The following is a 23,785-nucleotide window of genomic DNA, read 5'->3' on the forward strand; positions in this document are numbered from 1 at the left end:
ACGATCGAAAATTTAAAAAAAAGTAGCGTACGTCAAACACATTATTAATATAACATATATGGAGCTTTTCGCATCGCTCTCCTTACTCTCATTCTCGCATCTTTCAGCTTCTATTGGTCAGCTTTGCTTTGAATTCGCTTATCGAAAGAATAGGCTGATAATAAATGGAGGTGGTATATTCGTAGCAATAGACTTAAATCCACTAAAATAGAGACTGAAGCTGCATGCAAGGTTGTTTGGATAAAACTCAAAAATGGTTCAAATGGCTGAGCACCATGGGACTTAACTTCTGAGGTCATCAGTCCCCTAGAACTTAGCACTACTTAAACCTAACTAGCCTAAGGACATCAAATACATCCATGCCGGAGGCAGGATTCGAACCTGCGACCGTAGCGGTCGCGCGGCTCCAGACTGTAGCGCCTAGAACCGCTCGGCCTCTCCGGCTGGCGATAAGACTCACCACTGGGATGGGGATAAAATTTCAATTGGATCCTTCTATCGACCACCAGACTCATCTCATGATGTAACCGAAAACTTTAGAGAAAACCTCAGTTTGCTTGTACATAAGGTCCCTAGTCATAAAGTAATCATGGGTGGAGACTTTAATCATCGAACAATCAACTGGTATTAACACAGTTGATAGTGGTGGGCGTGACAAGACATCCTGTGAAACAGTACTAGACGTTTTCTCTGAAAACTACTTTGAACAGATAATTCAGAGCCTCACTCATGACTAAAATCTATTCGATCTAAAGACAAGAAAGAGACATGAGTCTTTGAGGATGTCTGCAACGAAACAGGCATCAGTGACCGTGAGGCAGTTGTAGCTACAATGATTAGCCATGTACAGATGGCAACTAAAACAAGTAGAAGGATTTATATGTTCAGTAAACTAGACAAAAGAGCAGTAGTGTCATAGCGCAATGGGAGACGCGAAACCTTTAGCACATGACATGAATACGTAGAGGAACTATGGATCAAGTTGAAAAAAAAAGATAATAGTTGACCACACACTGGATAATACAGAACGGTTCGTGATGGGTGGGGCTCTCCATGGTATACAGTCACTGTAAGGAAATTTCTGAAGAAACAGAGACTACTGTACAATAGGTGTAAAACAAAACATAGGACTACAAATAGAGAGATGCTGAAGGAAATGCATTTGATAAGAGCAATGTGTAAAGCCTTCAGTGACTACTGCAGCGGAGTATTGCCAAATGACGTTTCAAAAATCCCAAAGAAATTCTGGTCATATGTAAAGGCTGTCAGGAGCACAAAAGTTGGCGTCCAGTGACTTTCAGATGAAGCAGGAACTGAAATTAAGGGTAGCAAAGCAAAAGCAGCAATGCTTAACTCCATCCCAAATGTTCCTTTACAAAGTAAAAACGAGGAGAATAGCCTCAATATAATTCTTGTAGCATTGAAAAGATGAGAGAAATGTGAATAAGTATTGGTGTCAGTGATGTTGAGAAAAATCTGAAACTGTTAAAACTTCACTAAGTTCCAGGACCTGCTGGAATCGCTATCAGATTCTGCACCGAATCTGCGGTTGACTTTGCCCCTCTTCTAACTCTGATCTATTGCAACACCTCGAAAAACTGTGCTCAATAGTTGGAAGAAAGCACAGGTCACACCCATCTACATGATGGACAGCAGAAGTGATCCCCAAAACTACTGTCCCAATATCCTTGACATCAATTTGCTGGAGAATCTTAGAACATATTTTGAGCTCAAACACGATGAAGTATCTCCAACGGAATGACCTGCTTCAAACCAACCAGCATGGATTTCGAATACATCACACATGTGAAATTCAACTCGCACTTTTCACATATGACATTTTGAAAGGTTTGGATCAAGGCAGTCAAGTGGATGCAGTATTTCTAGACGTCCAAAAAGCATTTAAATCAGTACCACATCTACACTTGTTATCAAAAGTACGATTGTACGGTGTATCAAGCGAAATTCGAGAGTGGACTGAGGATTTTTTGGTAGGGAGGACGCGTAAGTTATCTTGGATGGAGAGTCAGCGACAGATGTAGAAGTAACTTCGGTTGTGTTCCAGGGAAATGTGTTGGGACACTTGCTGTTCATGTTATCTATTAATGACATCGAGGACAATATTAATGTTAACCTTAGACTTTTCACAAATGAGGCATTGATCTCTAATGAAGTGCTGTCTGCAACAAGCTGCATAAATACTCAGTCAGATCTTTATAAGATTTCAAAGTTGAGCAAAGACTGGCAACTTGCTTTAAGTCTTCAGGGATCTAAAACTGTTCACTTCATAAACAAAAAATGTAGTATCCTATAATATCGGTGAGTCACACTTGGAATAGATCAACACATACAAATACCTGGGTGTAAATCTTTGTAGGTTTATAAATAGAAAGACGGCATAGGCTCAGTTTTGGGTAAAGCAGGTGGCAAACAGATTTATTGGCAGAATATGGGGAAAAGCAATCACTCTACAAATAAGACTGCTTAAAATCACTCATGCAGCCTATCGGAGAATATTGCTCAAGTGTGTGGGATCCATAGCAAATAGTACTAACAGGGGATATCGAACGTATACAGAAAAGGGTAGTACTAATGGTTACAGGTGTGTTTGACCAATGGGAGAATGTAACGGAGATTCTGAAGAAACCGAACTGGCAGACTCTTGAAGATAGACGTAAACTATCCCGAAAAAGCCTTCTTGCACAGTTTCAAGAATTGACTTTAAATGATGGCTATAGTAATATACTACAACCCCCCACCTGTCACTGCCGTAGAAATCTTGGAGAGAAGATTAGGATTATTGCAGCATGCACAGAGTCATTTAAACAATCAGTTCTCCCGCGCTCCATACATGAATGGGACGGGAAGAAACAGTAATAAATGATACAATGGGACGTAATAAAACATCTTGATAAACGCATGTTGTGTTCACATTATTACTACCTGGGTTCTGCAGTTCGTTATTAGTGAAATTAAGGTTGGAAAGTACTAGAGATTTTCCGAATTTCCACAGACTGACGTCAACTGATATTGTGGTGTTGCTTCAGATGACAGGACGGACCATGGAGTAAGATAAAAAGTTGAGGGAAACTATTGCAGCTTCTCTTCGACTGGCACTATGCAGAGTGCAGCTACACACACACACACACACATACACTCTATGTATTTACCAGCTTCAAAAAAATCGTTCAAATGGCTCTGAGCACTATGGGACTTAACTTCTGAGGTCATCAGTCCCCTAGAACTTTAGAACTACTTAAACCTAACTAACCTAAGGCATCACACAGATCCATACCCGAGGCAGGATTCGAACCTGCGACCGTAGCAGTCACGCGGCTCCAGACTGAAGCGCCTAGAACCGCTCGGCCACTCCGGCCGGCACTTATCAGCTTCGACAGACCTTTTATTCGTATGCTGATAGGTGGAATAGGAATTAATCGTACGTATCCTAAGTGAACTCTTTAGGAGAGCTGCTATTCGCCAGATTACTGCTTACTTCTATAAATATTGCGGTTTCAGTTAAATGAAATTTTCATGTTTTCGACTATTTCTGTCACAGGTTTGAAGCTAATGATTGGAGCGTGATTTTAGTTTAATAAGGTACTTCTAGTCGGAACTCTTCGCGCCCCACAGATTAACAACCGCTTCATAACATTCAAAACCAGGAAACTGAAACACTTTCACATTCGATCCCATTTTCCGTCAAAAACAAGGAATTAAAAATAGAGAAAGTTGCGAATGAAATGCCGAAGGATATGGAAGCGCAAGAGAGACTGGCGTGTCGTCACACAAAAAGTCCACACTATTATCTTTTTCGCAATAGTTTACAGTTGCTCCTTGTCCGCCATTCCGAACGGATACCGATCACCATTTTTGATTCACCAAAGAAATGTGAACTAGAGGCCCGTCTTAAGCTGTAAAATGTCTATAAGCAATACACTCTGCGTGTCTGTAAAACTAAAATCGTGCAACGCGTCTAGGAGTGTGAACTAGGCGTACAGCGTGAGTATTTGCTCGAGGTCGGTAGTTCCCCCACTTCACTGCTGACACGCGCAGCAAGCTATATAAGACCAGGTACAGCAGAACACGCCGCTTTCCTGTCGAGAATGGATGGATAAGTAGGAGCGCGATGCGTGGAAAGCCGCAGCAAAGTAAGTGATAGATCTAGTATGTCGTCATAGTTTTGTATGTTAGACGAACGAGGATCATAAGTATTGCATCGTGAGACCGTACACTAATAGGTATTCCTAAGAACTCGAATAATTTTTGTGTTTTTGTAGGTCCTGTCGATTTTCCATGACTTGCCGGTATATTACAGCATTATCTCTGCTATAGAATGAGTTGCAAATGGCAAAGAATTTAAATTGCTTTCAATGGTCATTTCTTAACCCCTCTTTGCCTGTTAAGACTGGCGGTATTTGTCAAACTTTGGAGGCCTATTTTCACAACAAAATAAGGGGAAAGTTTTATTCATTCTACTGTATTGGTGTTGAATTAGCCATTTCACTCCGCGAATCTTGGATATGACAGCGTGATCTGTAGCACAGCTCGACTTCTAGATTAGGCAAGGAGGCGAAGGTACCACATGTGGAGGTGAATCGTTTTAACAGATTGCTACGTAGCGCGCGGTAGCCTAATACAAACAGTCTCTCATATGTAACACACTTTTCCTTATAAAAGCTAAAGCTGCGAGATAACTTCTATGTTTGCGGTACCTAATAGAAAAGTCTCGAACGGATATTTTGAGGAGGAAGAGGAGATTAGTGCCCCCTCGACAACGAGGTCATAGACACAGAGCACAAGCTCGGATTAGGGAAGGATAGAGAAGGAAAACGACCGTGCCCTTTCGAAAGAACCATCCCGGCATTTGCCTTAACCGATTTAGGGAAAGCGTGGAAAACTAAATCAGGATGGCTAGGCGGGTGTTTGAACCGTCGTCCACAAATGTTTTTAAGCGTTTATATAAATCACTAAAAATGCAGGAGGATTCACTACCGTTATCACGTCATCTGTTTCTTGTTTGAAAGTATTCTGAAATGTTGCACATTCACGAGAATCATATCATTTTGGATGTATGGAACGAAAACTGAAACTAATCTAATGGGAGGACAAAAAATAACTCGGTGGGTGTTGTTTTCTGTGAAATTTGTTTTATTGGTGGATAAAGAACAAGCCATCCGACAGTAGACAGACATTAAACCCACATAACAATAAAGAAAATTCGACACGATTGCTGTATGGGGCATTTCGTAATATTTGATTAGATGTGTGCTTACGTTGTCAAATAGCACATACAGTGTATTTTTTAAATGTATTTTTTGTCAAAAATTCACGGCCACAGGAATACAACTGGTAATTTTAAATTATAAAATTCCACTTCTTTTGACAGTGAAATTCATTTAGAATAAAATGCTGTAGCCCATGGAAAATAATAAAGAAAGCTCTTTCTTACCTAATCTCTCTAATGATGATTGGAATACCTAATTTTCTCTCGGTAATATGAATTTTGTTTTAGTTTGGATTCCAGAAACTTTTTCAATAGGCCTAACTTTGTTGTTGTTAATACCGGTACCCAAAAAGTTGTTTTTTTTTTGTTTTTTTTTAAATAATAGACCATTTGTGATGATACATGTTTTTTTCCTTATTCCAGCATTACATGAAGTGAGATGACATGTCAAGTTCACTTCACCACCTACACATCTCTATCAACCCCAGGATGTGTTAATGTTCAATTGAAATCTTAAAATTTCGCCAACATCAGACTTCAGGTGGGAACATGCAGCATAAAAAATTCAGTTTGTGTGTGTGTGTTTTTTCCATTAATATAGCTGGAATATGTCATGTGGCTTTCTTGTAAATTAGATCTTTATGACTGAATGTTTCTGCGCTTCAGTATTAAAGTCATGAATGACATGTGCCAGGCAGTCATGTGCTATTGCAAATATCATCTTTGCAGTTCATCTTAGTAACAAAGACTGAATCAGCTGTTTTCTACAGGTAAGGAAACATAACTTCTGCATTACATTGTACAGTCTTCCAACATTAAACTTAGATTTTATGTTTCTTAATTGTATGTTGTTCCATTTAGTATCCAGAAATGGCACAGAAACATTCTCGGAAGGCATGTGTTGCATGCCATACTCGTGTAAAATACAACAAAGAATAGCCACTGGAAGAAGACAAGGAAACACGGATAAGCTGCCCAAAGAATAAATTTTAAAAATTTTTTGTGTCTTCCTGTCAATATTAGTCAGGGGTAAAAGATGTGGAAAATAAGGGCAGCTAGGTGGCCAGAAAATGTGGAGAGAGTTTGAAGCCAGGTGTTCATTATTATGCCTAATTAATTAATTACCAATCCTTCCAGTCTTTCATCTGATGGAAGGTGTGTAGCTACATGTGCAGCAGCTGTTACATGTGCTGCAGCTTTGTAACAAGCCTTCCCTACACATTTTGAATTGTTTCCTGTGGAGAGTTCAAGCTAACAATACCTATCATCTTTCAATGCTGAAGAATTTAATTCTAATTGACAATATTAGGGAAAGGATAGTTGCTACTAACCATGTAGTGGAGATCCTGAGTTGCAGACAAGCACAAAAAATGGACTAACAGCCAGTAAGCTTTTGTCAAAAAGGCCCTCATCAGGTAAAAACAACATGCACACACACACTCACACAAACGCAACTCTCACACACGCAAACAGTGTCTCTGGCCACTAATGTCAGACTACTAAGTGACGTGATGAAATTTTGTTGTTAATGGGTTTTGCAGTAACATTACACAGTGAATTGCAGCTGTATGTTGTTTTGGCAGTGAATCCTGAAGCCAGCTGTTATGAATTGTTTTATACTGTGAACCAGCTGCAAAGTAGTCAGATGTGGCCCCCCTCATTCTTCCTTTTGAAGTGCTTTTGGTAAGAAATCTACTGGGAATTAATTGCTAAAGTAATCGCCCCCCCACCTCCTAAGTCACACCAGGCCAATTATATTTATTTTTATTTGTTTATTATTAGTCCTGTAGCTCATGGTACAGGGAACTCACTTAAAAATTATGGTAGTGTTGGTACATACTTCGCATAGAATACACGTAAGAGATGTAGACAGGAAAATAAAGCTGTGTCTATAAGATGAATACCTTTATATGATCTTACTAAGCAGAGATAGATACAAGTGAATATCAAATGAAAATTTACATTATTAAGAAATAATCCGCATGTTGTGCATAATTATCATTATCAAGAATATTCCATACAGATGGGTCCCAGGTGGAGATTATATTGGTGTTATCAAATTTTGTTCACATGATGCACACACAGATAAAAATTACGTGCCGTACATTATAGGCAAAACAGAATCCAGCTTATTACAAGGAATTAAAATTTTGTTTCAAGAAATTTACTCACAGAATAGAAACACAGACTTGGTAATAATTCCTTTAACTTAATTCTAGTTATTTTTGGATTTTTGCTTGTTTTGGTGTTAGATGGGAGGTGGTTTTAAGTTCAATGCTCATGCACTAAACCCCATTAGCATATAATTTTGTGTTGTGACCTATAATTTGTAATTGTTTTGTTTCTGGTGTCGTGTGTGGTGACCTACGTTGCTGTGTCGGGATTTAAAGTGCTTTACAGTAAAACAAGCAAATTCCATTATATAGAGGCATGGCAGTGGCAAGGTTTTCAACTTTTTGGACTGTGGTTTACAGAACTTACTTTTTTATATAAATACAATCATTATTTTCAGCATTTATTTTTATAGTTTGAAAATAGAGAGCTATTTGGTCACACAATCAGGCCATAGCTCAAGACAGACTCAAACAGGGTATGGTACACCAGCTTCCAATTATGTACACTGGCTCTGTCTTTTAATGATCTTAATAAACAACAGATTTTGTAAAACTTTCGTGACCAATGCCTCAATATGTAGTTTCAAATGTAGTGTTACTGATGGTAAGTCCAAAAAATTCGGTGTCCTGTCTATTTGTAATGTTGTCTTTGCCAATAACTGTAATTGCATTGGAGGTGTAAGATTTTGTCTTACGTTAAGTTCATACTTAAAGTTTCCTGCGTATTTATGAGTAGTCTATTTGTGCTTCAAATCAAGGTTGTAATTGACAGGTAGTTTCATTGATTGTATCTTGCAGTATATCACCTCTACTGATTATCAAAATTTTGTGTCATTGGTGTACAAAAAGGAGCTAGCATTTGATGTGTGTTCCGGAAGGTAATTGATGGAAAAATTTAGAAAGTACAGGGCCAAGAAGAGATCTGAGGGACACAATTTTTTGTATGTGGTGTATCTGACCTACAATGCCTGGATGTCTTAGAATTTCTTATTTCTACATATCGCTCTTTTTTTTTTTTTTTTTTTTTTTTTTTTTTTTTTTTTTTTTTTTTTTTTAGCTGAGGTAGCTACAGAACCAATTGTGAGCTACACATCAAATTCCATACTTCTGGAGTTTCATATGGAGTAGCTTGTGGTTGACCATGTCAAATGCCCTGGACTGATTAAGAAATATAACAGGTTTTTTATGGTCAACAGAGTGTGAGCACTTTTTCAAAAATGCATACAATGCATTTGTGGTAGACCTATTTTTGTGAAATCCCTATAGGGAAGATGAGCTTATATGACACATAGTATTCAAAGATTTTTGAGAAAGCTGGTAGTATAGCAATTGGTCTATAGTTTGCTATGTCAGTTTTCTCTCGCTTCTCGTAGAGAAGTATAATTTTAGCAAGTTTTTGCTGGTTTGGAAACATTCCTTCTGAAAGTGGGGCATTTCTGATATTTGACAGGGTTCCACTGATGTAATTTGAACACTTAAGTAAGAAGTTGTTAGTTTATTGTTGTGAAATTCAGTGAATAGAAGTTAAGAAAAATCTGCCAGTTTGGAATCACATTGTAGTTTCAGACCTGTAAAGCTTAATACATAAAAGATACAGTAAAAGAGTGGTAACAAAGGCACAACACCTGACATAGTTCAGCCCGCCTTTAGCCTCCAACACAGCCCTAGACTTCCTGGCCAATGCATGTGAATCCTGAGTTACAGTTATTGGTATTTCTTCTGTAAGGGAGAAATTGATAACAGGCTAGCAAATATTTATTCCACTGTAAGCAACAATTAGGTAACATTCAGAGTTGGCAGTTTGGGTGGGGGGCTGTGGGAAAACATTGAGTCTCATTCACATGATATTTGCATTGATATAGACTCCTGGAAATGGAAAAAAGAACACATTGACACCGGTGTGTCAGACCCACCATACTTGCTCCGGACACTGCGAGAGGGCTGTACAAGCAATGATCACACGCACGGCACAGCGGACACACCAGGAACCGCGGTGTTGGCCGTCGAATGGCGCTAGCTGCGCAGCATTTGTGCACCGCCGCCGTCAGTGTCAGCCAGTTTGCCGTGGCATACGGAGCTCCATCGCAGTCTTTAACACTGGTAGCATGCCGCGACAGCGTGGACGTGAACCGTATGTGCAGTTGACGGACTTTGAGCGAGGGCGTATAGTGGGCATGCGGGAGGCCGGGTGGACGTACCGCCGGATTGCTCAACACGTGGGGCGTGAGGTCTCCACAGTACATCGATGTTGTCGCCAGTGGTCGGCGGAAGGTGCACGTGCCCGTCGACCTGGGACCGGACCGCAGCGACGCACGGATGCACGCCAAGACCGTAGGATCCTACGCAGTGCCGTAGGGGACCGCACCGCCACTTCCCAGCAAATTAGGGACACTGTTGCTCCTGGGGTATCGGCGAGGACCATTCGCAACCGTCTGGGCTACGGTCCCGCACACCGTTAGGCCGTCTTCCGCTCACGCCCCAACATCGTGCAGCCCGCCTCCAGTGGTGTCGCGACAGGCGTGAATGGAGGGACGAATGGAGACGTGTCGTCTTCAGCGATGAGAGTCGCTTCTGCCTTGGTGCCAATGATGGTCGTATGCGTGTTTGGCGCCGTGCAGGTGAGCGCCACAATCAGGTCTGCATACGACCGAGGCACACAGGGCCAACACCCGGCTTCATGGTGTGGGGAGCGATCTCCTACACTGGCCGTACACCACTGGTGATCGTTGAGGGTACACTGAAGAGTGCACGGTACATCCAAACCGTCATCGAAACCATCGTTCTACCATTCCTAGACCGGCAAGGGAACTTGCTGTTCCAACAGGACAATGCACGTCCGCATGTAACCCGTGCCACCCAACGTGCTCTAGAAGGTGTAAGTCAACTACCCTGGCCAGCAAGATCTCCGGATCTGTCCCCCATTGAACATGTTTGGGACTGGATGAAGCTTCGTCTCACGCGGTCTGCACGTCCAGCACGAACGCTGGTCCAACTGAGGCGCCAGGTGGAAATGGCATGGCAAGCCGTTCCACAGGACTACATCCAGCATCTCTACGATCGTCTCCATGGGAGAATAGCAGCCTGCATTGCTGCGAAAGGTGGATATACACTGTACTAGTGCCGACATTGTGCATGCTCTGTTGCCTGTGTCTATGTGCCTGTGGTTCTGTCAGTGTGATCATGTGATGTATCTGACCCCAGGAATGTGTCAATAAAGTTTCCCCTTCCTGGGACAATGAATTCACGGTGTTCTTATTTCAATTTCCAGGAGTGTATTTGACAATTTGAGTAGGCACTATGGGAGACCTAAAGGATGTGCACGAAGTTTATACACAATGTAGGAATTATTTGACTGATGACTTTCTCCAAACTTAGTAAATAAATTCATAAAATATAAGTTGACCAGAAATGTATTTTACAGTAAAATGTTTGATTTGTTTAAATAAGTTATGTCTCGTATTATTTGTATTGTAATCTACTAGTATTGTAAATTTGATGCAGTCTGTATGGCTAGGGCTGGTGAATGATGCAAGCCTTATATTAAATGATGACCTTCTGAAAGATTCAATCCTTTTCTGCGATTATTGTGTATGCCGCAGAATGAACAGTCACAAAAACTGTTTCATACACTTAATACAATTACTTGTCCTCTGTGTGACGGCTGGTTAGACTTTCAAACTATTACAAAATGTGTACTACTTGTTGATTACATAAATGTGCTCTTGTCACACAAGGTAAGTGAAATAGACTATATGCCCAAGTCATGCTATGACTTAATAGAAATTTGTAATCAAGCATTTAAGTATGGTACAAACAATACACAAATTCCTGGTTTATAAAAAAGAACTACATGCATTTATGTAGAAACAAGGTAACAGCAGGCCACAAAGAGGTACCAGAAAACAGGGAATCTTACAAATTAGTAGTCTGATTTTTAAAAGGCAACTTTCATGAATTCATGTTGAATGAAACTGTCAGTTCTGTTCTTCTCTCCCCTTCCTGTTTGGACTCCATGAGACTGGGAGCCAGTTTGTACAGGATGCTGTAAATAGAAATGCAACATAGATGGTTTTTTGTGAGGTATCAGTGTTACATTTTCTTTGTGTGTTCTGTGTCAATAGATCCACTCAGTAAAACTTCTCATGTTTGCCATTGTTGATGTTTCCTGAATTGGCACTGCTGTGTAGTTCCACCTAACATTGTTGTTGCAGTCTTCATAGTACTTAGTCTCTTTGTGCTTGGGTGGGTGCTGTAAGAGAGCGTTAATTGCCTTCCAAGTTACTTGACTGACGTAAGCAACTGAACTTTAAATCTTCTGTATTAACACTTTGTCCTGTAAAACCATCATGTCTGAATATAATCAAAATATCCACGGGTGTGCTGCCGGTCTATAGTGTCCAACGGGCACAATATTTCGGCGATCATACATGTCACCATCATCAGGTGAACTGACGGACTGAGCTCCTGTGAACGTGCTGGCACGGAGATCCGTACGCTATGGCTGCTCAGAGGGAACTGGGTTCGGTCGCGGCGGCGGCCGATTTAAATACCCTCCGCCCGCGGCGCGCTCCCTCCGCCGTCCGCGCCCCACGCCTCGGTCGCGCGGTGGAACAGATTGCGACGGCGTCTGAGATGACGTCGGTGTGATGGCTCTGTCCGCCGTGGTCGTCACAACTATACGTTTGCTCGATTTACTCTTGATTAACCCAATCGCTGGTTCCCAAGCCTTGCTAAGATTATAGCCACAGTCACGGTTTATGAGGTCGTCATTGGTGCGAATTTCGATGGCCTCTCTAACAACGCTGTCCCAGTATCTCGACGTCTGTACCAGAATCCTCGTGCGGTCATACTCCATGGCGTGATTTTCCGACAAACAATGTTCAGCGACCGCCGACTTGCTCGGATACATCAGTCGAGTGTGCCTCTGGTGTTCACGGCATCGATCCTCGACGGTACGCATCGTCTGACCAATATACGACTTGCCACATTGACACGGAATCAGTGCACGAGTTTTATTTGGAGGACAAAACACAGTTCCGACCCGGTGTTTCTTCAGAATGCGGGCGATTTTCCCCGCGAGTGCGCCTGTGTATGGAATAAATGCAGTGCCTACCTCCTCCCTCGTGACTTCATCCATCTCAACAGGTTGTGCTGCAGTGGTTGGGCGGAGAGCACGTTGAATCTGCCACTCTGAGTACCCATTTTTTCGAAATACAGTTCTCAGATGTTCCAATTCCTGGGGTAGACTCTCTGCGTCAGAGATAGTGCGCGCCCTATGTACTAGAGTTTTAAGTACCCCATTCCTCTGTGAAGGGTGGTGGCAGCTGTCTGCGTGCAAATACAGATCAGTGTGCGTTGTCTTCCGATACACTCCATGACCTAGGGTGCCGTCAGCCCTTCTCTTCACCAAGACGTCAAGGAAAGGTAATTTACCCTCCGTTTCAGTCTCCATAGTGAATTTGAAGTTGGGGTGTATGGAGTTCAGATGTGTAAGGAAGTCAAGGAGTTTATCCATACCATGTGGCCAGATGACGAACATGTCGTCCACGTAACGGAAAAAGCAAGTAGGTTTCCATACGGATGACGACAGGGCTTCCTCCTCGAAGTTCTCCATGTATAAATTCGCTACCACCGGTGAGAGTGGGCTACCCATGGTGACTCCCTCCGTTTGTTCGTAGTATTCTCCATTAAAAAGAAAATACGTGGAAGTCAAGACATGCCTAAAAAGTTCAGTGGTCTTCTCGTCAAACTTCTGACTAATCAATTCTAGTGACTCTCGCAGGGGTACCCTCGTAAACAAGGAAACGACGTCAAAACTCACCATGATATCTGACTCATCCAACCTGAAGCTGTCAAGGCGTTTAACAAAATCCACGGAATTACGGATGTGATGAGGGCATTTAGCCACATAAGGACTTAATATTCCCGTCACGTATTTGGCCAACAAATATGTAGATGCCCTGATGTTGCTGACAATGGGGCGTAATGGTACCCCCTCTTTGTGAACCTTCGGGAGTCCATATAGTCTAGGCGGTACCGGACCTTGAGGTAACAATTTCTTAGCGTCACCCTCCGGTAAATCTGCGTCCTTGAGAAGCGCCCTCGTTTTGTTCTCCACCTTCTTTGTAGCGTCAACGCTGATCTTCCGGTAGGAATCGTCATTTAGCAGGCTCTGCATCTTATCAGTGTAGTCATTATGGGAGACAACAACTGTAGCATTGCCTTTGTCAGCCGGTAAGACAACAATTTCAGAGCGCTCCCTCAGATCACGAATGGCCGCCCTGTCTTTACTGCTGATATTTGACTTCATCGGCTTGGATTTCGTCAACGCACGGCAAGTTTCACGACGTATTTCCTCGGCTGATTCTGGCGGAAGTCGAGCTGCAACCTGTTCAACAGCACTAACAATTTCTGCGACCGGAGTGAACTTGGGGGTGGGAGCGAAGTTGAGACCTTTCTGCAAAACCGAGACCGCATCATCACTCAACACCATGCCACTCAAATTGATGACAGTCTTGCACGGAACCTGCAGAGATGGTTTGTCAAGGAGACGTGAGAACTTAGCTGTTTGACGTCCCGTAGCCTTCTTATGGGCGGAATCAGCTGATACCCAGGTGACACCATCAATCCAATCCCCGGAACAAGAAGTGAACTTACTAGCCAGTTGCAAATGTAGTTTGAGTAATTCCTGTGAGATAAACTCAAGGCTCCGGCGGGTGAATTGCACTCTCTCACATACCAATGCGAGGCTGGCTCGTTTCTTGATTCTCTTAGCTGCTGCAGAATCGATGTGATGCATAACCTTAACAAAATTTGGAACAACATTCTCGGAGCGACATCTCTTTAGAAGGCAAGAGTACTTAGCAAACGACATCTACGGTGGCGCAATTACCTTTCCTTGACGTCTTGGTGAAGAGAAGGGCTGACGGCACCCTAGGTCATGGGGTGTATCGGAAGACAACGCACACTGATCTGTATTTGCACGCAGACAGCTGCCACCACCCTTCACAGAGGAATGGGGTACTTAAAACTCTAGTACATAGGGCGCGCACTATCTCTGACGCAGAGAGTCTACCCCAGGAATTGGAACATCTGAGAACTGTATTTCGAAAAAATGGGTACTCAGAGTGGCAGATTCAACGTTCTCTCCGCCCAACCACTGCAGCACAACCTGTTGAGATGGATGAAGTCACGAGGGAGGAGGTAGGCACTGCATTTATTCCATACACAGGCGCACTCGCGGGGAAAATCGCCCGCATTCTGAAGAAACACCGGGTCGGAACTGTGTTTTGTCCTCCAAATAAAACTCGTGCACTGGTGGGGAGCGCCAAAAATGACCTCGGTTTGAGGAAGGCCGGCGTGTACCAGATTCCGTGTCAATGTGGCAAGTCGTATATTGGTCAGACGATGCGTACCGTCGATGATCGATGCCGTGAACACCAGAGGCACACTCGACTGATGTATCCGAGCAAGTCGGCGGTCGCTGAACATTGTTTGTCGGAAAATCACGCCATGGAGTATGACCGCACGAGGATTCTGGTACAGACGTCGAGATACTGGGACAGCGTTGTTAGAGAGGCCATCGAAATTCGCACCAATGACGACCTCATAAACCGTGACTGTGGCTATAATCTTAGCAAGGCTTGGGAACCAGCGATTGGGTTAATCAAGAGTAAATCGAGCAAACGTATAGTTGTGACGACCACGGCGGACAGAGCCATCACACCGACGTCATCTCAGACGCCGTCGCAATCTGTTCCACCGCGCGACCGTGGCGCGGGGCGCGGACGGCGGAGGGAGCGCGCCGCGGGCGGAGGGTATTTAAATCGGCCGCCGCCGCGACCGAACCCAGTTCCCTCTGAGCAGCCATAGCGTACGGATCTCCGTGCCGGCACGTTCACAGGAGCTCAGTCCGTCAGTTCACCTGATGATGTCGACATGTATGATCGCCGAAATATTGTGCCCGTTGGACACTATAGACCGGCAGCACACCCGTGGATATTTTGATTATCAAATACGCCGGGAGAAACTCAAGAATCATGTCTGAATATAGTTTTTTGTAAGATGCAGGTTGACACACATTTTTAAAACTGATCGAGCTTAGCTAAGATAAAGGCAGGAAGTTTCCTCTGCTCAGTCCAGTTCAGCAAGTCATTCCTGTTTTAAAAGCATTCATTGCAGCCATGGTCTTCTCTTTTTCTCCTTGTCGTCCAAACATTCAAACCGTGACATCACCGCACTCGCAGCAGGTGGAGGCGCTCACTTGCTGTACCACCTTGATGCGATGAGTGCAAGATGTTCCCCACCTGCACACAGTGTATAAACTAGGCTGTGACATGCTAACATGTAAATGAGAAAACAATAGCTTCATCTACTTCTACATGGATACTCTGCAAATCACATTTAAGTGCCTGGCAGAGGGTTCATCAAACCACCTTCACAATTCTCTATTATTCCAATCTCGTGTAGCTTGCACGCGGGAGGAATGAACACCTATATCTTTCCAGACGAGCTCTGATTTCCCTTATTTTATCGTGGTGATCATTCCTCCCTGTGTAGGTCGGTGCCAACAAAATATTTTCGCATTCTGAGGAGAAAGTTGTTGATTGGAATTTCGTGGGAAGATTCCATCGCAACGAAACTTTCTTTAAATGATGTCCAGCCCAAATCCTGTATCATTTCTGTGACTCTCTCCAATATTTTGCGATAATACAAAATGTGCTGCCTTTCTTTGAACTTTTTCGATGTACTCAGTCAGTCCTATCTGGTAAGGATCCCACACTGTGCGCCAGTATTGGACAGACAAGTGTAATGTAGGCAGTCTCCTTAGTAGGTCTGTTACATTTTCTAAGTGTCCTGCCAATAAAACATAGTCTTTGGTTAGCCTTCCCCAGAACATTATCTGTGTGTTCCTTCCAATTTTAGTTGTTCGTAATTGTAATACCTAGGTATTTAGTCGAATTTATAGCTTTTAGATTAGACTGATTTATTGTGGAACCGAAGTTTAATGAGTTCCTTTTAGCACTCATGTGGATGACCTCACACTTTTCATTATTTAGGATCAACTGCCACTTTTCTCCCCATTCAGGTATCTTTTCAAAAGCGTTTTGCAGTTTGTTTTGATCTTCTGATGACTTTAGTAGTCGATAAATGACTGCGTCATCTGCAAACAACCGAAGACGGCTGTTCAGATTGTCTCCCAAATCGTTTACACAGATAAGGAACAGCAAAGGGCCTATAACACCACCTTTGGGAACGCCAGAGATCACTTCTGTTTTACTCAATGACTTTCCGTCAATTACTGTGATCTGTGACCTCTCTGACAGGAAATCACAAATCCAGTCACATAACTGAGATGATATTCCATAAGCACGCAATTTCACTAAGAGCCGCTTCTGTGGTACAGTGTCAAAAGCCTTCTGGAAATCCAGAAATTCGGAATCAATCTGAAATCCCTTGTCAATAGCACTCAACACTTCATGTGAATAAAGAGCTAGTTGTGTTTCACAGGAACGATGTTTTCTAAACCCATGTTGACTGTGTGTCAATAGACTGTTTTCTTTGAGGTAATTTATTATGTTCGAACACAATGTATGTTCTAATATCCTGCTGCATATCGCCGTTAACGATATGGGCCTGGAATTTAGTGGATTAATCCTACTACCTTTCTTGAATATTGGTGTGACCTGTCTAACTTTGCAGTCTTTGGGTACGGATCTTTCATCGAGCGAACGGTTGTATATGATTGTTAAGTTTGAAGCTAATGCATCAGCATACTCCAAAAGGAACCTAAAATTGATATACAGTCTTAGCGTGCAAATTTTTTGTTGCTGAAGTTATGAAATTAGGCAAGTCTAGTATTATCACGGAAGAGAGTGCACTTATGAATAAGTGGTGTGTGAAGAGCTGTTCCCAGAGGAATTCCTGTTGTGGATGCTTCTGTAATACAAGCCATGACTGAAGGTATGAGAGATTAAGAGAAGCAAAACCTTAAGACTCGTAATACTTCTTAGGGTTTTAAAAAGAGAGTACTTTCGGAGCTAGCACAGTTTAACATAACTAAAATATGACCAACAATATTTTAAGATAGAAAGTATGGAGGAAGATTTTATAGACGTCGCACACTACTGAAATGATCAGTGGTCTGAATTATGGTAATGTAAGTAATAACCTACATGTTATAACAGCACTGGGATACCAAATGATAAGAAGTGTAGCTGGAAGTGCACATTTGGAAGAGTATGGGAACATAAGTGTTTAGTAACCAGGAAGAGTCAAAAGTTTATGGAGAAACATCTTCATTTAAATGAGTAGGGGGAAAAGGGTAGGATGCTTTGCGTATTGTTGAATATTCGTGATGTGATGTACCCAATATAATGAATATATTGGAGAGTAAATGGTAGGCAGACCCATCGAAGGGATGGCCTACACCTACATTAAGTGAATTCGTGGGAGGAATGACCTGAACTATATTAAGCAAGTAGGACTTTTAAAGGGACAGTAGCGTAAATGAAAGGTAATTAAGAATTATCTGCCCATAGAGGAGGGTGTAGAAGCAACTAATTTTTATTCCCAGTCACCAAGGGTTGTCGATAATAGTTCAATGTGGAGAGACTTAGTTAGCATGATGACATCATGTAGAATGTAGATATTATCTAAAGCAGGGCTTCCCAACTTCTGGTCCGCGGACCCCTTAGGGGTCCGCCGGCTCTTTCTAGGGGATCCGTGGCCACCTTTCAACAAATTGTGTAAAATAATGAGTAAAATTATTGAATAAAGATGTGAAAATCGAATTCATCACTTTTTTTGTGTGAAAAACGTGTACTTTTACTTCAGATCATATTCCCAAGCAGCCTTTGCGGTTCCTAAGTGAAAACGCATACACAGTTTAGTGCCATAAAATGCGGCTTCTCTGATAGACTGTTTCGCAACAATACGGGCATCGTTTGTGCCCCGGCTCACGATGCTAGATGCGCTGAAACCTTTTACGCATGCGCGGAGCGAGCTTTGTCGACCAATCACAGTGCTCGCTGGCACGTATGCGGCCCCAGGCATCGTTAAATGTTAAACTTGCTTTGTCAGTGCACTACCTATTTCATAAGTCGATTTTTGACCAGTTTATTACTTCTAACATTGATCCGTGGCTGAAGTCGGGATCATTGAAGAAGGGTGCGGTTTCTCCATCACCTTCACAACAAGGGAAGTTTCCAGTTGAAATGAATGAGGAGGGAGGACGACCAAAGGAAGAACAATCACAAGAAGCTCCAAAGACTATTGATACTTTGGGGGAGGGGGGGGTGTCATTGGAAACACGGCACTTGCATTAAGAAACTTTCAGTTCAGTTCCCATGGGTTTCGCTCTGAAATTTAAAGTTACTATGCTCTTGACTGACTAGGGGTCTGCCATGTATTTTTGACTGTAGAAGGGGTCTGCCAGCTGAAAAGGTTGGGAAGTGCTGATCTAAAGTGAAGTCAAAGCAATCCACGAACCTCGTCTGGGAGTAAGTTGATGCATCGGGAATAGGTTTTTTAAGGGATTGTGATGCTTAGGCAATGGAACTGTGCACATATATTAAGAATGTGATGACTTAACAAGAAAGTCTCTTGGCATAGTGAAATATAAGTTACGCATATAAGCAAATCTAAAGTAGAAGGTAATTTTAGGATATAATGATTGAAGTGGAGAGTGTGATAAACCTTTTGCATTTCCTTTATGTTTTCGTCTTCTTTAAAGGCAAAGAGACAAGATGAAGCGGTAGCCCATCATAGAGCCTATGCCTACCGTCATGTATTTTTTGACTTTCAGTTGTTAATAAACAGAGGATTTTTTCTGGGACCAGTAGGAGGAAGGAGGGATTCGCGCTCAGCTAGTGAAAGAGTGAGAAGCACGCCAATTTTTTAGCGAGTAATTGTAGACCGCCATTTTGGGGTCGCCATGAATAAGTGAGGAGTGTGTATTTCATATGTGCACCGTTTAGAAAAATACAGTATTGTTTTATTAACAGAAAGGTCGTGTGAGTTGTTATTTCAAATAGTACAATAATTACAATAACTGAAGCCCACCTGTGTACTTTGGAAAATTACGAAGATCCGATAAGCTTAATAGGAACACGGTCAAGACTTCAAAGGTGAACGCGGCGACCAAACGTAGTATTATAAAGAATGGTAAGCACAAATCTACAGCGGAGAAAGAAACTACTCCGCCCTGCAAAATAATATGAACTAATACGGACTTATTTCCAGGCATAGCTCAGCTTATTGTGCTTGTCATTCACGCCGAAAAATTAATCTCATTAATTCAATACATTTTAAAAAGCCACGCATTTTATTATCATCTATTCCATTATTTTATTATACTATAAGAGCAAAGTTCTTGTTGATTCCTGAAAAGGAAGTTAGTATATGTGGAAATGGCACAGTCACATATACAGAGATGGGTTAGCTGATTATGCGGATTTCACAAAATGTAAGGAATTATCAAAAAGGTGCCATTTGAGGGTGTTGCTGCAATGTATATGCAACATAGCACAATTCCAATGTAGGCACCAAAATGTTGGCAAAGGATTAGTGTGGCTTTCATGTCTTTCCAACGTGCTTGTGGTAAGTGCAAATACGGTGACATTATTACCAGATGCGTCCAAACAGGACCAACATGAAACTTCCTGGCAGATTAAAACTGCGTGCCGGACCGAGACTCGAACATGGGAGGAGGTAGGAGACAAGGTACTGGCAGAAGTAAAGCTGTGAGGACGGGGCGTGAGTTGTGCTTGGGTAGCTGAGTTGATAGAGCACTTGCCCGCAAAAGGCAAAAATCCCGAGTTCGAGTCTGTTTTGTCTCGAGATAAGCCTGTGATAGAATTTATTGATTCCCTGAAGCTACTAAGGACACCCCCCTTCCCCTCTCTCTCATGAGGCTGCAACCCCCCCACCACCACCGCCACCACCACCACCACACCAAAAAAAATACCTGTATGTATTATGTGGACAGTATATCGTGGCAGTCTGCCACAACTGTAAACAAGTGAGAACTTGCTCTGTCTGAGGGGACAGGAGCGGTGTGGGGGAATAAGCCCCGCCTCCCTCTCAAATGGCTGTCATCCTACATGTATGTTCCATGCTTCCCCGAAAGTAGAACTGACTTAACAGTTATAGGGATCGTTGATTTCTATTTTAGTGGTGAGTCATTTGAATCCCTTTATGCAGCAGGATTAGTCTCTACACTCATTTCATAATGAGAAAAAAAATTAAGCAATCCACAATGCAAAGCAAATTGGAGCATACAAAGCATTTGGTAGTGGCTACAGTGCAATTGTTTGCAGCAGCTGGCAGCGGTAGTTAAAGCCCGACCTCTAGCTGTATCTTACACAATCATCGTTCAGAACACTCCCCACCTATAACTGCCATGATATAGTGTCCGTACAACAAAAACCTCAACTAGCGGAAAATGATGATAAATACGTAAAGTATACACTCATTTTTAAAGGGAAAATTAACTATTACCTATGATACTGTCAGTATATGCCACAGCAGCTGTAACTTGAAAATGCTGATATACTTCAAAATGAATTATGCATGACACTTGTAATTTCCAAAAATTGTAATAATCGGACATAACTGAAATACCGGACGTTAACTTACTACATAATACTTAAATAAGCATGCAAAATTTTTGTACTTTTCACTTAGCTGCTGAAATAACAATACTAATAGTATGAATATACACAATACATCATTTGTTTCTATTAAAAAATTTGTCAATGGAGTAGAAGGAGTTGGCCACTAATAAGTCTTTCAGGTTCCTTTTAAATTGATCTTTATTTGTAACTAAATTTTTTATGTTTGCTGGCACATTGTTAAGGATGAGTGTTCCTGAGTAGTGGACCCCTTTTTGAACTAAAGTAAGTGCTTTTAAATCATTGTGCAGATCACTTTTGTTCCTGGTATTGTACGTATGAACTGAGCTGTTTGTTGGAAAAAGAGATATATTATTTAGGACAAATTTCATTAAGGAGTAAATATACTGAGAGGCAGTGGTTAGTATACCCAGTTCTTTGAAGAGGTTTCTACATGACGTCCTTGAATTTACTCCACAAATAGTACGTATTACACCCTTTTGGACTCTGAAAACTTTTGTTTGACTTGAAGAGTTACCCCAAAATATTATACCATATGACATTATGGAATGAAAGTAGGCAAAGTATGCAAGCTTTTTAATTTTTATGTCACCTATGTCTGCTAACACTCCAATTGCAAATACAGATTTGTTAAGGCGTTTCTGCAGTTCTGTGGTTTGCTCCTCCCAACTGAATTTATTATCAAGTTGTAATCCCAGGAATTTAAGATTGTCACCCTCTTCTATCTGCTCTTCTTCATACTTTATGCATATGCTGGGTGGAAACCTCTTACAGGTTCTGAATTGCATGTAGTGAGTCTTTTCAAAGTTTAATGTCAATGAGTTGGCTTTAAACCATTTATTAATATCCATGAAAATATCATTAGCAGATCTTTCTAGAACTACACTCGACATACTATTTATTGCAATACTTCTGTCATCTGCAAACAAAACGAACTCCGCTTCTGGCAGTCTAACTGACGAGAGATCATTAATGTACACAAGAAAAAGCAATTCCAGTTGGACAGCAGTGCAGCCTGTGGAAGGTTGTGAGTGTAAAAGATTATTTCCAAATTTTTATGCTTGAAGATGTGCATTGTTTAATCACTATATCTGGATTAAACGTGCATATCAAGGTATTAAAATAAAGTGCATTGACATAGTCTTCTTTAAGTGTAATTTCTCATGCAGTCCACTATGAACAATCATATGCTCAGGCACGCTCATACTCATTTGCTACTATAGGTAACACAATTTATGATGTTCAATAACAGCACATATCTAATCAGTGATATTCGTGAAACAATTTATATTGTAAAATTGATTGAAGGTTGAACATGTTCAAAAAATGTAATTATTTTGTTTTATATGCTTTCTTTTATTGTTTCACCTTGCCAAGTACTGCTACAGGCAAATTCTACAAAGTTTTACTTTTGTAGCAAATTCGTATAATTTGTACATATTAACAGTAATTTTTGATATTGTAACTAATAGAGCTGCTTTATTTTTGTTTTGCAGGAATACTGGTTGGAGATGGTGGGCTCCAGTAGAAAATAAAAAATTTGTCAAATCAAAATTATATTTCACCATGTTTGATGTAGAAACATATGAAACAGTGTTGAGTGTGCATACTAGGGGAGAGCTCTTGTGCTATTGACTCTCTTAGGGTAGCACCCCAAACCCATAAATGTATTTAAGAAAACTATAAGCTATAAAAATATATGCTATATGTATTTGTAGATGTGTTGTACATAAATTGTGCTGTGAAAGAACTGTGACTAAGAAGAAAACTGTGTGTGAATAAAAGAACTGTGTAAGAAGACTAATATGTGAAGAAAGAACTGTGCCTCTCTTAAAGCTAAATGTGAGAAATTTGTTACGTAATGAACTACATGCCCTCTTGCTTCTTAAGTAAGGGGAGGGGCCAGTGAGATGAGTCACACAGCAGAGATCTTAGTGTGAACCATCTGCACCTGTTATGAGGCGGGGACAACTGTCCCAACTTCCTGCAGTACAGTTCTTAATGTAAAAACATAACAACAAAGGAATTCACAGTTCTCACTTACGATAATTATTTTATTGTTCTCCTACTCCCACTCCCAATCCCACTCCCACTACCTTACCTCCCTTTCTGCCAGTCAACTGGACTGCAGTGCGTGAGGATGCTATCTTAAGTAGACTTTACACAGCACATGTAGCACTCTCCTTGCTTGGGGAAGTTCCTCACAAAAACCCCCATTGTATCTTTATTTTGTCAAATCATGATAACACAGTGTGCCTGGAAAACAGTTGTATATATTTGTGTGTTTCAAATTTTCTGTGTATAAATACAGAAGCTGAAATGTAAAGTGAACATATTGGTAAAAAGAAATTTTAATATTTGAAACAGTCTTAACTTGTAGCTGGACAATATCTTTCACTTCAAGTAATGTTTGTTGTAGTAATAAAATACAAGGGGTTTCAAATGGAACATGTGTTTGATTTTATTGATCATAATTTTAAAACAAAACTGTAATAAAATTAATGGATTTATGGTCATCGGTAGAACATTTAATCATTAATGAAAGGGAAAAGCAAACTGTCTATACAGTATTTTTTCCCTCATTTCTGTTTTCAGAGATCCCATAAATATGAAATCAAAAAGTGTGTTTGATAAGACTAGTTACATGAAAGCCTTTGAAAGACACAAAACACTTAAACACTACAGTTCTGTGAGGCTCATTACAACGAGCCTCGTATTGGTAATGTGAGACTAGAGACTTTGTCCATGTTGCACCAATCCAAGAGTGACCTGTCCTTATCAATGAATGAAATTCCCGCCCCCCCCCCCCC

The 23,785-nt window shown here is 41.4% G+C and overlaps 1 long non-coding RNA gene across 1 annotated transcript; it reads left to right on the forward strand.

Moving 5' to 3' along the window:
• The first annotated feature begins 4,078 nt into the window (after nucleotides 1–4,078).
• On the forward strand, nucleotides 4,079–23,423 carry LOC126235769 (uncharacterized). Its single transcript, XR_007544809.1, has 4 exons — nucleotides 4,079–4,151; nucleotides 5,651–5,768; nucleotides 5,894–5,997; nucleotides 22,472–23,423. It is a non-coding gene; the product is annotated as an uncharacterized LOC126235769 (long non-coding RNA).
• The last annotated feature ends 362 nt before the right edge of the window (nucleotides 23,424–23,785 follow it).

This window comes from Schistocerca nitens, chromosome 2 (assembly GCF_023898315.1).
Source record: "Schistocerca nitens isolate TAMUIC-IGC-003100 chromosome 2, iqSchNite1.1, whole genome shotgun sequence".
NCBI classification, from domain to species: Eukaryota; Metazoa; Arthropoda; class Insecta; order Orthoptera; family Acrididae; genus Schistocerca; species Schistocerca nitens.